Source organism: Papio anubis, chromosome 12, assembly GCF_008728515.1.
Source record: "Papio anubis isolate 15944 chromosome 12, Panubis1.0, whole genome shotgun sequence".
NCBI classification, from domain to species: Eukaryota; Metazoa; Chordata; class Mammalia; order Primates; family Cercopithecidae; genus Papio; species Papio anubis.
In genome coordinates, this window is record NC_044987.1 from 88215967 (window position 1) to 88231027 (window position 15061).

Sequence of the window (15061 nt, forward strand, 5' to 3'; positions counted from 1 at the left end):
GAATATTATTTGGGGAAACATTTCCTATTTGAGGAAACCTACATTAAACCTCTGAATAGAAATTGTGTTTTCAATAAATTTTCAGACATTAAAAAATGTCAAAATAGTACTTATTTGCTCTTGATTGCTCAACATTATAATAAATAAACACAGTTTGCGGAGTAATTACCAATAAGCACTTATTCTACACCTGATATACTTAATGTATTGATGTAAAGAGAAGAAAAGGGGACAATTACAGAGGAGTTAAGAGAGCAAGTCTTTGCAGTTTGACAATGCTATATTTAACTCTTGGCTTTGCCACTTGAGCTTTGTGATCTTAAACCCTGAACCTCCATTTCCTTCTCTGTAAAACGGGGGTCAAAATGGCACCTGTTCCACAGTACCATTTTCTTTCACTCATTATTGAGTGGGGCTTGATGTGAAATGTGTGTTCATATGCATTATATCATGATAGAATATGATTTAATGACATAATACATGCACACATACATTTCACATCAAGCCCTGCTCAGTAAATGATAGTTTAATGCACGTTTAATAAATATATTGAGCTCCTATTGTGACCCAGATAATATGCTAAATACCATATAGTTAATTATTAAGTCTCTTTGTCCTCTCAATATTCTTAAGGAAACAAGAATAGAGGAAATTGAAGGTCTACTAAATGTTAGGTTTAGAATCTAGGTCTGTCACATTGCCACTGCTGCTGTCTTTTTACCCGAAGGGCTTACAACCCAATGGGAGAGAAAAACAAGCAAACATATATCCAGTCAGATAATACCTAAAAATTGGGTTCTTTCTATGTGACAAGCAATGGAAAAATGCTTGATATACTATGAGATAAATTCTACCACTATCCCTATTTACAGATAAAGAAACCAAGACAAAGAAAGTTTAAGTGTGGAAAATCAAAAGAATGGAGCAGTCCATATATGTTACAGTAATTTAGATAAGAAATAGAGGTGGGACTTTTGCTAGACCTTGAAAACAGAATTAATCCAAATGTCCATCAGTGACAGACTGGATTAAGAAAATGTGGCACATATACACCATGGAATAGTATGCAGCCATAAAAAAGGATGAGTTTGTGTCCTTTGTAGGGACATGGATGCCGCTGGAAACCATCATTCTCAGCAAACTATCACAAGAACAGAAAACCAAACACTGCATGTTCTCACTCAAAGGTGGGAATTGAACAATGAGATCACTTGGACACAGGAAGGGGAACATCACACACCAGGGCCTATTATGGGGAGGAGGGAGAGGGAGGGATGGCATTGGGAGTTATACCTGATGTAAATGACGAGTTGATGGGTGCTGACGAGTTGACGGGTGCAACACACCAACATGGCACAGGTATACATATGTAACAAACCTGCACGTTGTGCACATGTAAAGAAGAAGAAGAAAGAAGAAGAAGAAGAAGAAGAAGAGGAAGAGGAAGAGGAAGAGGAAGAAGGAGGAGGAGGAGGAGGAGGAGAAGGAAGGAGGAGAAGGAGGAGAAGGAGAAGAAGAAGAAGAAGAAGAAGAGGAAGAAGAAGAAGAAGAAGAGGAAGAGGAAGGGGAAGAGGAAGAAGAAGAAGAAGAAAACAGGATTAAAAGTAGACAGAAAAGACCAAGATGAGCAGTTCAGGAAGGTAGAGCAGCATGATCATGCAATATGGTTTGCAATATAAACACTTTCATTCTATTATACTAAGCAGAACTGTGCCATTTGTTGATGAAAGTGTCCAGACACTGCAACAACAACTTGGACAGACAGAACTATTGAGCAAACCATCCCAAGGGCCTTCAAGTTGGAATAGAATTGAGTGGGCTGATATTGAAAAATATCATAAATGATTGACAGGTAGAGTTAGCTCGAATCTATTACTTTTCTTGAAATCCTTTCAAGGGTCATCATTACGTGACAAGCTCATTGAACTTCACCTGAGAATCCATGGGATAAAAAAGTGAACTCATATCGAAAAGTAATTGGAAGAGGCCAAAGGCATCCAATAATGAAAATGGCAGTGCTTTTTATCATACTTAACATTTTGAAATGATTGTGTAAAGTCATGAAGCCTGTTTTTGGTCCAGTGACCATCTTGTGTCCTGAGCAGTTGAGTGAATAGTTGACTTTCATTTTTAGTTTAATTTTGTTTGTCTTTAAGACTCCACTGAAGTTCTGTTTTCTGTCTCCAATTATTCCTGTTTTAGAAGGACATTCACCACAGCTGTAGTTACCTCAGCAGCGTTCTCTGGGAGAATGGTTGCTCTGTGGAAGTATCAGGTGCTTAGTGTTAGGCTCGGGTTGCACCTCTTTTCTAATGTATCCCTGCTCTTCTCGTCTCTGTGCACAGAAATCTTCTGCTTGGTCCCTGGTGATCATTCTCTTGAGTAATGAGTTACATTCCTGCAGCCAAAATGTTAACATATATGTTATTATATATGTATATATATATATTCACTCCAGTTGTTAGTAACGTCCACAATGCAACAGGAAAAATACACATTTTAATTTATTTATGCACTAAAATATCTGTTGATATCCAATCTTTGTCAAACCTTCTGCTGGAGACTGTGGATGTCTTAATGAAATCATATTTTGTCTGAGAAGTTCTTGCCTTCATAGATTTCAGACTCTAGTGAGGAAAGCAAATAGTCAATTATTTAAACAAATGAATACTAAATCACGAGTGTGAAAAATATTTCAAATAGTGTGTTATTGTGAAAACCGAGAAAATGAGAGAAGCCTTCAATTCTTCACCTGAAGCAAACTAGAGAAATGTCCCCAGAGATCTGGCTTGCTTCCAGTGTTTTCTGAGTTTCTCCCCTTTTCTTTCATTCACACCTCAGATGCCATTTTTGTAGGATTAAGTATGCAGAGGCATATATAATCCACTGATACTATTTGTATGATTTAATATAACACTTTATTCTTTGGGATTCCCTGCAAGCCAAACGAATACAAAATGATGAGATCTGCAATATTAATTCTGAGACCAGAATATGTTTTATTTCACTATCTATAGTTTTTAACATGACCATAATTTAAAGAGAGGAACACGTGTAGCACAATGAGTTTGTTCCACAGCAGGGTTGAATCCCATATGTAGTCCACTTCAGACTTATTGATCTGTGTTCCATCATTCAAACAAGGGAAGTCTCTAGCTTGGCTACCTGATTCATTCATTTATTTCACCAATACTTATTAAATGCCTGCTTTTCCTAGATGTCAAGAGATCTAACATTGTAGAGCGACACATTGTACTCACCTTAAAGGATTTACTATCAAATGCCTTCAGAGTGTGGTGGTGGTAAGTCTTTTAAGTGATTAAGATAAACAAACTGAGATATTTGGCCAATATGGTGATTTTTCTTGATAGGTTAATTTGCCCATTAACATTGTAGAATTATACATTACATTATATAGAATATTGTTAAGCACTTCTCCCAAACCTGAAGGTGTTCACAAAAGTGCTAGCAATTGAGTTTTCAACTTCGATTACAAATAACACAAAAACAGGAAAAGTAACCTGTGAATTGTTATCCATTGAATTATTTCCTGTTCCCCAAGTAGTTTGCAGTTTCTTTTCACTCAACTCCTGTTAGTACTTCTGAGCAGGACATTACATTCTTATGAACTAGTTCCCTCACATATCACTTCATTAAGACTGCTATAAAGCGTAGTTAACATTAGAATTTTGTACTAGAGACTGGGTTTTAGACCAGAATCCATCAGTCAATAACAGTGACAATAGCATATATCAATAATGACAATAAAGATAATATGTATTACCAATTGCATACGTATTATCTTATGCCAGACACTACTTATAGACATTGCAGATACTGCTTTAAATATTTTTCAACACATTTTTTAATCTCCACAAGAAGCAAGAGAGGAAGCTTTAGTAGTTTACTCAATGTTACTCAGCTTATAAATTGTACAGCTAGATTCAAACTGAAGTCTGTCAAATTTTGAATTCCATGCTAATTGTATGAAGCATGCAACTCCAACAGGTAGAGGCACTGAAGAGGATTCTAACGCTGCATCATGGTTTAGCCTGTCTCACTCAGGGCATCGGAAAGGGGAGCACACCACTGCATGTGTTTTGCTGCCTTTTACGAGACAGAAACAAAATTTTCCCCAACATAGGCATCCATCTATTCAGTTTTTAAACATATACTGTTGGTGGCAAGATACCTGATTTTACAAATTGGATTTCTTAAAAAGCAACGTTTTTTATAAAGGATGAACATCATCACCTTTATTTTTTTCAAAACATATCACCTGTAGTCTCTTTAAATGAATTAGTATCAAAGCGACATTTTAAACTGTGATTCTATTTTTATTTTTATTAAGTTTGTTATAAAATTATATACATATATACACACACTATATGTACATATATTTTAAAATTACCGAATTTTGTATTATGGAAAGCAAATCTCTTTCTATGTTTAGTTATTTTTCCAGGTTTCTTCCCTAAGGGCAAAACAGATTTTCGAGGTTGTATGTATTCATTTAAAGATATTCAGTGAATAAGCGAGTCTATATTGGTATGTGGAAGTTTATTTTTTCATCAATGACATATGATGGATATTAGTATATGTTTATGTGTATATATGTCTTCATTTAACTGATACTTTAATATCTTCACTGTATTCCATTGTATGTGTATGCTGTATTTAACTAAACCCATCTTCTGTTGATAGGTATTATTTTCAGTGTTTTAGTACCTTTCGCAATGCTGGAATAAGCATTTTTGTACAATCTTCCTTTTGCACATTCATAGGAAAAATTCCTAGAAATCATTGGATAAAAAATGTGCATTTTAACATGAGTTAGTTGTTGCCAAATTTTACAGTTTAATAAATGATTTTTGAATGCTTTCTCCACAGTAACCAAAATTTTAATTTTTGTTTAAAAATAATTTTAAAATTACAGATAAGTTGCACACGTAAAAGTAATATAAAAACATCTATAAACTCTTTTCCCAGATTCATCTACTGTCCACAATTTACCTCATTTGCTTATTTTATTTGCTCGATCATTCTTTCTCTGTGTGTGTATAAATACATATATACACATATAACTATATGTGTGTACAATTTTAAATGTAAGTTACATAAATCATGGCATTTTATTCCAAATACTTCAGTGTTTGTTTCTTAAGAATATGGATATTCTTTTAAATAAATATAGAGTTTACTTCAATAAATTTAACATTGATACATCTAACCAACTGCATTATGTAAATGAGTGAGTCTGAGCATTTGTTTATAGGCTTAAATTTCTATTTTATTTTTTCTATGAGTTTTATGTTCATATCCTTTAACCCCTTTTTATTGATTTGCAAATGCTCTTTATGTATTATAAATATTTGCTCTTTTTTCTAGTGTGGCAAATATTCTGTCCCATTTTGTAATTTGTTTTGACTTAGTCTGTGGTATTCTTTGCTTTGTAGAAAATTTTAACTTTTATAAGTCAAATTCATCAATCATTCCATTATTATCTTTGTGTTATGTTTTAAGTAAAACTTTTCTACTATATTACAATTTAAATACTCCTACATATTTTTGTTATCCTTTCTGATTTCATTTTATATATTTAAATGTTTTAGACATCTGGACATTATTTGGGAAGCAGAGATGACTTTATAACCCAAGTTTATATTTTCCAGATGACTGCACAGTTGTTTCAACCTTTTTTAAAAAAAATTTACTCATTGATTTGAAATGTTACATTTACCACATATACTACATTCCCGTATGTATTGGGGTTTATTTCTGGACTTTCACTTTTTCCATGTATCTACCTTTGTTTATATGCTAGTTTCAAACATTTTTATGACTGGATCTTCTGCCACATTTTAATTTTTGATGAAACAAGTACTCTCTGAGTCTTCAGAATTTTCTGACTCTTTATGGCATTTCCTTTTTATGTATGTGAACTTTAAAATAACATCTATTTCCAATGTTAACTCTATTAATTTTATTAGAATTACATACAATTTGCAAATTATTTTAAGTAGAGTTAACATGTTTATCATGAATTTCCCATGTCTTTTTTCCATGTATTTATTCCTTATTTCTGTTCCTAAGAACGTATCTTTAATATTATTTACTATCATAATATTTAATTATTTATCTATTTTTTATCTTTGACACATTTCCTATTCTCCTTTATGGCCACAATATCAGCCCATTTAACCTCACTCCTTAAGAGAAATAATTTTGATAATATAGTGTACGCATGTCTTTATTTTTTCTATTATTATACATATACGCATGTTTAATAACCACATATTTTTTCTTTTTCATTTCAATTAAAGGATGATTATTTAGATATTAGATTTATTTTTAAAAGCATGCTATTAGTTACTTTTCTGTGTATTTCCTTCGTCAGCCTTTAAAACATTTTGGTAAATCTCTCACTATCATCTGCTATAGTTTAAATTGTTTTCAATGGCTGTGTAATATTGCATGGTGTGCATCACAACAATCAAGCTAGTGATTCCTCTTTTGATGGGTAGTCTCGTCTCTGTTTCAGTTCCTGGCCACTGTGAACAAGGATAAATGAACATCCTTATCCGTATGCCCTTATTATCTAGAAGTTGATACTTTTCCTTCCAGGGGGTAGAATATTATGAGAGTTATTTTGGAGTAAATATTACCAAATTGCCTTCCAAAAGGATCATAGTCCAATTAGAATATATGAAATTAGGCCGGGCACAGTGATCATGCCTGTAATCCCAGCACTTTGGGAAACTGAGGTGGGCAGATCATGAGGTCAGGAGTTTGAGACCAGCCTGACCAAAATGGTGAAACCCCATCTCTACTAAAAATACAAAAATTAGCCAGGCATGGTGACACTCACCTGTAATCCCAGCTACTCAGGAGGCTGAGGCTGGAGAATTGCTTGAACTCGCACAAAAAAAAAAAAAAAAAAAAAGGAAAAGAAAGAAAAAATTCCCATCAGAAAAAGCTCTGGACACTTGAATTTAGATAATTATATAATGGTCACTTAAATCCACGTTTTATTGATGGTTGGTGGTATTGAACACCTTTCTACATATTTGCTGTTTATTTGGATTTGCTCTCCTTTGAATTTTTAATTTGTACATTTTCATATTATTTTATTTTGTTCTGCAGAGAGGTTAACCCTCCATATGGGCAGGTTCTGCATCTGCAGTTTCAAACAACCGTGGTTTAAAAATGTTAAGGAAAAAACAATAAAAGATAACAACAAAACAATAAAAATAATACAAATCATGACCATATAGTATAGTAACTGTAGTATTTACATTTTATTAGTTATAAGTAATCTACAAGTAATTTACAGTATATGGGAAGTTATATGTAGGGAATATGCAAATGCTTCACCATTTGATACAAGGAACTAGAGCATCCCTGAATTTTGGTATCCAAGGAAGTCCTGGAACCAATCCCTTATGGAAACTGCGAGAGGACTGTATTTATCTTGTAAGATATACTGTGTATTCTATAAATTAATCCATGATTTATCATCTGTTTGTTTACGTTTTTTGGAAAAATTTCTTTTCTTTTTTGCTTTTTTAATGGTATCTTTTTCTATACAAAAACTTTAATCTTTTTTTTTTGTTTTATTTTATATGATCTAGCTTTGAATTAGGAAAGTCTCCCTGATTCCTAGATAGTATAGTTTTTAGAGTTTCTTGCAAGTCTTTTGGTTTACATGGTTATTGTTAACCATTTTATCTACCTGACATTTATTTCAGAATCTTACTTAGGATATTTCAGATATTAGGAGTTATTACTTTATTTCAAATTACCAAGTTTTGTCAGCACCTTTCATTCGATAATCTATATTTTACTCACTGAATTAAACTTCATGTTTATCATATAATAATATCCCATCAGTATAGACATCTAATTCTGAGTTCTAAAATTCCAAAAATTCTCTGTGTTTAAAGCAATATCATATTGATTATTTCAATTGTTTTTATAACAGTGTCTCAATTGGGGATCTGCAAATGTTATTACAGATTCCATGAAACATAGTGATTAGAAAAATAATTGTTACTTAGATTTTAAGTGCTTTTCCAAGCTAACACTGCCAGTAGTGAATATTGACGGCTCATCACCATTAGAATTTTTATTATAGGTCTTTCAGCCTTTTATGAGAGTACACAGAAGGAAAGTCCATTTCATTTCGTTGAATTCATTCTCAGCTTCTGTCACGAGTTATGGGAGGCCATTGACTATTGATGTCTCTATTGGAGAGAGGGTAGGAAAGTGTGTTGATGACATCAGCTTCTTCCTCTAACTTGCTTCCTGTCACCTTCTCTTATGTGCTGCTGACTGGTTCATAGGACTGAACATGCTCTGGCTGTGTAACAGAAAATTGGAGGTTTCCCTCCGATTATTTTCAAGACAAAAAAGGAATTTTTATGCACCGTGACTTAGTTACTTCTCTGCATTTTGCTGTTGTGTGCTTGGCAAAATAAAAATGTTGTGAATTAGATTGAATTGTATTGTGGAATTTTGTGGTATTTTAAAAAGTTATCATTTAGTTATTTATTATGCCCTCCTATTTTATGTTGTATTGGCCTTTGTATATTAAAAACATGTCTGGCCATCTTAACATAGTGATTATTTCAAAATAATTTAAGACATGGAAGAAGAGGATTTTTGGCTGATGTCAGTTTTTATAGAATGGATTATAAAGAATCACAAATTACAAATGAAACAAAGTCTCCAAAAAAACTTTAAAAAGTCACCCAAAGGATTATAAATCATGCTGCTATAAAGGCACATGCACACGTATGCTATTCACAATAGCAAAGACTTGGAATCAACCCAAATGTCCATCAGTGACAGACTGGATGAAGAAAATGTGGCACATATACACCATGGAATACTATGCAGCCATAAAAAAGGATGAGTTTGTGTCCTTTGTAGGGACATGGATGCAGCTGGAAACCATCATTCTTAGCAAACTATCACAAGAACAGAAAACCAAACACCGCATGTTCTCACTCATAGGTGGGAACTGAACAATGAGATCACTTGGACTCGGGAAGGGGGACATCACACACCGGGGCCTATCATGGGGAGGGGGGAGGGGGTAGGGATTGCATTGGGAGTTATACCTGATGTAAATGACGAGTTGATGGGTGCTGACAAGTTGATGGGTGCAGCACAGCAACATGGCACAAGTATACATATGTAACAAACCTGCATGTTATGCACATGTACCCTAGAACTTAAAGTATAATAATAATTAAAAAAAAATCTATGCATCAAAAAAATCATGGGGAAATTAGATGATGTTTTAAATTCAATGGTAATAATACATATCAAGACTTGTGTGAAGAAGTTAAAAGAGTATTGATGGAGAAATGTGTGGCTTTTAATGTACATATTTGTAAAGAAGTTAGTAAAAGAACAGCAAAATAGAAAGTAGAAAGAAATAATAAAGAAAATAGAATAATTTAAATAGATAAAAATACAATAAAAACTATGTACAAAAAAAAAAGTCACTAATACACAAGTCACAACCATTTGACAGGTAAAGCTAGTGATTAAATGATTATCATATTCTCAAACTAGAGCAAAGTTTTATTTTTGAAAGTCATGCTTAGTCAAAAGCCTCAGGAATCAAGTTATTTAGTAATTAAATGTATTATCCAGAAAAGGAAAAGTCACACAGCTGGTGAGAAACTAATGATTTCAGCATGTAAATTTATAGTGGGTAAAACGTTTGGACAGGATGCAGTATGAGAAATTGAAGGCTCTGCTCTTGAACAGAGTAAGTTGACGTATTGATGACATGTCACATCATGCTTAAGAGGTTTTGTGTAATACATGAAAAGCAAGTTTCTCTCCAGATTGCTGAGTCAACCGATTTCAGCAAGAAATGTCATAATGTTGCATTGTAAGATTTGTAAATAATGGTGAAATTTAAGAAAAAGCTTTTGCTGCTGCAAGAAGTTTAACACAGCAGGTAAGTGCCAGGTTAAATTTAATATTTTGTCTTCATATCTTGAAAAAAAAAAAAAAAAAGAGAAGGAAAAAAAAAAAAAGAAAAAGAATCCTAATGTTATAGCACACTGCTTTCTTCAGTGAGATGCTGGTGTCAACAACTTTTTTAAAAAAATTTTAATACATTTTATTTTATTTATTTTTTCTTTTTTAAATTATACTTTAAGTTATAGGGTACATGTGCACAACGTGCAGGTTTGTTACATATGTATACATGTGCCATGTTGGGTGTGCTGCACCCATTAACTCGTCATTTACATTAGGTATATTTCCTAATGCTATCCCTCCCCCTCCCCCCACCCCACGACTGGCCCCGGTGTGTGATGTACCCCACCTTGTGTCCAAGTAATCTCATTGTTCAATTCCCACCTATGAGTGAGAACATGCAGTGTTTGGTTTTCTGTCCTTGCAATAGTTTGCTCAGAATGATGGTTTCCAGCTTCCTCCATGTCCCTACAAAGGACATGAACTCTTCCTTTTTTATGGCTGCATAGTATTCCATGGTGTATATGTTCCACATTTTCTTAATCCAGTCTATCATTGATGGACATTTGGGTTGGTTTCAAGTCTTTGCTATTGTGAATAGTGCCGCAATAAACATATGTGTGCATGTGTCTTTATAGCAGCATGATTTATAATCCTTTGGGTATATCCCCAGTAATGGGATGGCTGGGTCAAATGGTATTTCTAGTTCTAGATCCTTGAGGAATTGCCACACTGTTTTCCACAATGGTTGAACTAATTTACAGTCCCACCAACAGTATGAAAGTGTTCCTATTTCTCCACATCCTCTCTAGCACCTGTTGTTTCCTGACTTTTTAAAGATCACCATTCTAACAAACCCGACAAAAACAAGACATGGGGAAAGGATTCCCTATTTAATAAATGGTGCTGGGAAAACTGGCTAGCCATATGTAGAAAGCTGAAACTGGATCCCTTCCTTACACCTTATACAAAAATTAATTCAAGATGAATTAAAGGCTTAAATGTTAGAACTAAAACCATAAAAACCCTAGAAGAAAACCTAGGCAATACCAGTCAATAACTCTTATAGATAAAATAAAAAGAAAAATTTTATGTAATGTCACAAAGGAAAGTCTCTTGGAAATTAGCTCTAACATCATAGTCCAGAGCAGCTGCATTGATAATCTGGACAGCTCTACCTGGAATATACTCATCAAATTTGTTAAATTAAATCAAGCATGGAATATTGAATTGTTTTAAATACTATAAAATTAGAGAAAAATGATGATCTCAATGATATATGTGTCCTACTCACTAGACATTCAGATTTTGGGAAGACAGAAATCAGTTCTGGATCTGGAAGATAGGAAGATTTAATTTCAATTAACAATTTTTCTTAGAAATGTTATTATTTATCTTATTATTAGTATAACCCTGACCTTAGGCTAAGACCCATAGTAGACACTTTGTTGGTCACCTTTCTTTATACAGAGAAAAGTGCCGTATGACTTATGTTTGTCTTCACCTGTGTCTTGACCCTAGACCCTCCCATGTTCACTAAACAGGTTTGAGTCATTCTCTTAAGAGTTTCTTGAGGCAGCCTTTATTTTTTACTTTGTCATTTTATATTTCCGATAAAGTAAGCTTTGTCTTAGTATGTTCATTTAGAAAGTCCTTAGAAGCAAATAGGAAGAGCTAGACAATATTTTCCAAGTGTTCAGCATTAAATTTTCTGCAGAGTTCATGACAATTGAGAGGTGAAGCTCCTATTATCCTCTTGTCTTACAATCATCAAAGATAAGGTGAATTAAGCCCTATTATAGAGATTTTTTTAAAAAGGATATTTTGAAACACATCAAGTTTATTGAAGTATAATTTACATAAATAGATACATGTTCATTAAATATGCATTGTTTATGAGTCTGACAGATATATATTGCTGTGTAACCACCGCTCCAACCAAGATATAGAATATACCTATTACCATGAAAATTTCTCTCGTGGTTTATTAGAATCAGTCTCTTTCTCCAACCCTATCCACTGTCAACCTGTAATTTGATTTCCATACCTACAGTTTTGGCTATTTAAGAATGTCATGAATACATAGCCTTAAACTCTGGCTCCTTTCAAATAGCGTAATGTATTTAAGATTCAACTACGTATCTTGCATGTATTTGTAGTTCGTTCCTTGTCATTGGTAGGTAGTATTCCTTTTTAAGGGTGTACCACCACACTTTGATAACCCTTTGAGCAGTTAATGGATATCTGGCTGTTCCTAGATGTGGGTAATTATAAATCTGCTATAAATAGTAATGTATGGAGAGGTAGACATATTTTCATTTATCTTGCATAAATACCAGGGGGAGGATTGCTGAGTTGTATGGAAGTTATAGGTTTAACTTAATAAGAACTGCCAAACCATGCCCCAAAATACCTGTATCATTTTGCATTCCCACCAGTAATAATTCAGAGTGTGGGTTGCTCTATATCCATTCCAGTACCTGGTATCTTCAGATTTAAAAAAAAGTCCTATAATCATTCCATCAGATAGATAGTGGTATCACATTGTGGATTTGATTTTCACTTCTTTAATGACTAATGATGCTTAACCTCTTTTCTTGTGCTTATTTGCCATTTGTATATCTTCTTTTGTGATATGTCTATTCAAATTGTTTGCCCATTTCTTAGTTCATTGATTTCCTCATAATTGAGTTGTAGGAATTCTTTACATAATACTTGATACCAGTCTTTTATCAAATGTAGATTTTGCAAATATTTTCTTATAATCTATAGCTTATCTTTTCATTTTAACAATGCCTTTCAAAGAACACAAATTTAAAATTTTGAAGTACTATTATCATTTTTAGAGTTTATGATTTTTCCTATCACATGTAAGAGTATTTGCTTTATGCAATGTCAAAAGATTTTTTACATTTTCTAAAATGTTTATAGAGTTAGATTTTCCATTTAGAACAATGATTTAGTTTAAGATAAACTCAATGAGTTTAGGGGAACTTTTATACTGAAAAGGCAATTCTTACTCCACTTAATTATTTTAGCATCTTTCTCAAAATTTAATTGACATCAATATGTTTATCCATGTCTGACTTTTCTTATTCATTTATCTATACGTTTATCTTTTGCCTGTACTATGCTATCATGACTATTGTAGCTTTGTAAATAATCTTTAAATCAGGCTTTTGTATGTATAACAACTTTGGTTCCTTTTCTAAAATAAAATTCCAATTATTTTGTCTTTTGCTTTTCCATATAAATTTTATAACTATATTGAGTATTTTCACATCGATGTTCATCAGGGAAATTGGCCTTAAATCCTCTCTTTTTTGTTGTGTCTCTGCCAGGCTTTGGTATCAGGATGATGCTGGCCTCATAAAATGAGTTAGGGAGGGTTCCCTCTTTTTCTATTGATTGGAATAGTTTCAGAAGGAATGGTAGCAGCTCCTCTTTGTACCTCTGGTAAAATTTCGCTGTGAATTCATCTGGTCCTGGACTTCTTTTGGTTGGTAGGGTATTAATTATTGCCTCAATTTCAGAACCTGTTATTGGTCTATTCAGAGATTCAGTTTCTTCCTGGTTTAGTCTTGGGAAGGTGTATGTGTCCAGGAGTTTATCCATTTCTTCTAGATTTTCTAGTTTATTTGCATAGAGGTGTTTATAGTATTCTCTCATGGTAGTTTATATTTCTGTGGGATTGGTGGTGATATCCCCTTTATCATTTTTTATTGCATCTATTTGGTTCTTCTCTCTTTTCTTCTTTATTAGTCTTGCTAGTGGTCTATTTTGTTGATCTTTTCAAAAACCCAGCTCCTGGATTCATTGATATTTTTGAAGGGTTTTTTTTTGTGTGTGTGTCTCTGTCTCCTTCAGTTCTGCTCTGATCTTAGTTATTTCTTGTCTTCTGCTAGCTTTTAAATGTGTTTGCTCTTGCTTCTCTAGTTCTTTTAATTGTGATGTTAGGGTGTCAATTTTGGATCTTTAGATCTTTCCTGCTTTCTCTTGTAGGCATTTAGTGCTATAAATTTCCCTCTACACATTGCTTTAAATGTGTCCCAGAGGTTCTGGTATGCAATAAGAACAAAATGTCTTTGTTCTCATTGGTTTCAAAGAACGTCTTTATTTCTGCCTTCATTTTGTTATGTACGCAGTAGTCATTCAGGAGCAGGTTGTTCAGTTTCCATGTAGTTGTGTAGTTCTGAGTGAGTTGATTAATCCTGAGTTCTAATTTGATTGTACTGTGGTCTGAGAGACAGTTTGTTGTGATTTCTGTTCTTTTACATTTGTTGAGGAGTGTTTTACTTCCAATTATGTGGTCAATTTTAGAATAAGTGCAATGTGGTGCTGAGAAGAATGTATATTCTGTTGATTTGGGGTGGAGAGTTCTGAAGATGTCTGTTAGGTCTGCTTGGTCCAGAGCTGAGTTCAAGTCCTAGATATGCTTTTTAATTTTCAGTCTCGTGGATCTGTCTAATATTGACAGTGGGGTGTTAAAGTCTCCCATTATTATTGTGTGGGAGTTTAAATCTCTTTGTAGGTCTCTAAGAACTTTCTAAGAATCTGGGTGCTCCTGTATTGGGTAAATATATATTTAGGATAGTTAGCTCTTCTTGTTGAATTGATCCCTTTACCATTATGTAATATCCTTCTTTGTCTCTTTTGATCTTTATTGGTTTAAAGTCTGTTTTATCAGAGACCAGGATCATTCTGATACCAAAACCAGGCAGAGATACAACAAAACACAAAAACTTCAGGCCAATATCCCTGATGAACATCAATGCAAAAATTCTCAATAAAATTCTGGCAAACCAAATCCACCAGTACATCAAAAATCTTATCCACCACTATCAAGTCAGCTTCATCCCTGGGATGCAAGGCTGGTTCAACATACACAAATCAATAAACATAATCCATCACATAAACAGAACCAAAGACAAAAACCACATGACTATCTCAATAGATGCAGAAAAGTCCTTTGACAAAATTCAACAGGCATTCATGCTAAAAACTGTCAATAAACTAGGTATTGATGGAACGTATTTAAAATAATAAGAGCTATTTATGACAA

At 33.5% G+C, this 15061-nt stretch overlaps 1 long non-coding RNA gene across 1 annotated transcript in view; it reads right to left on the reverse strand.

Annotated features, from left to right (window-relative positions):
- Positions 1-1526: 1526 nt before the first annotated feature.
- The window catches only part of LOC103877587, a 34689-nt gene continuing 21154 nt past the window's right edge, over positions 1527-15061 (reverse strand). The window contains exon 3 of the long non-coding RNA XR_002517046.2: positions 1527-2398. This is a non-coding gene — a long non-coding RNA (uncharacterized LOC103877587). The remainder of the gene's footprint in view (positions 2399-15061) is intronic.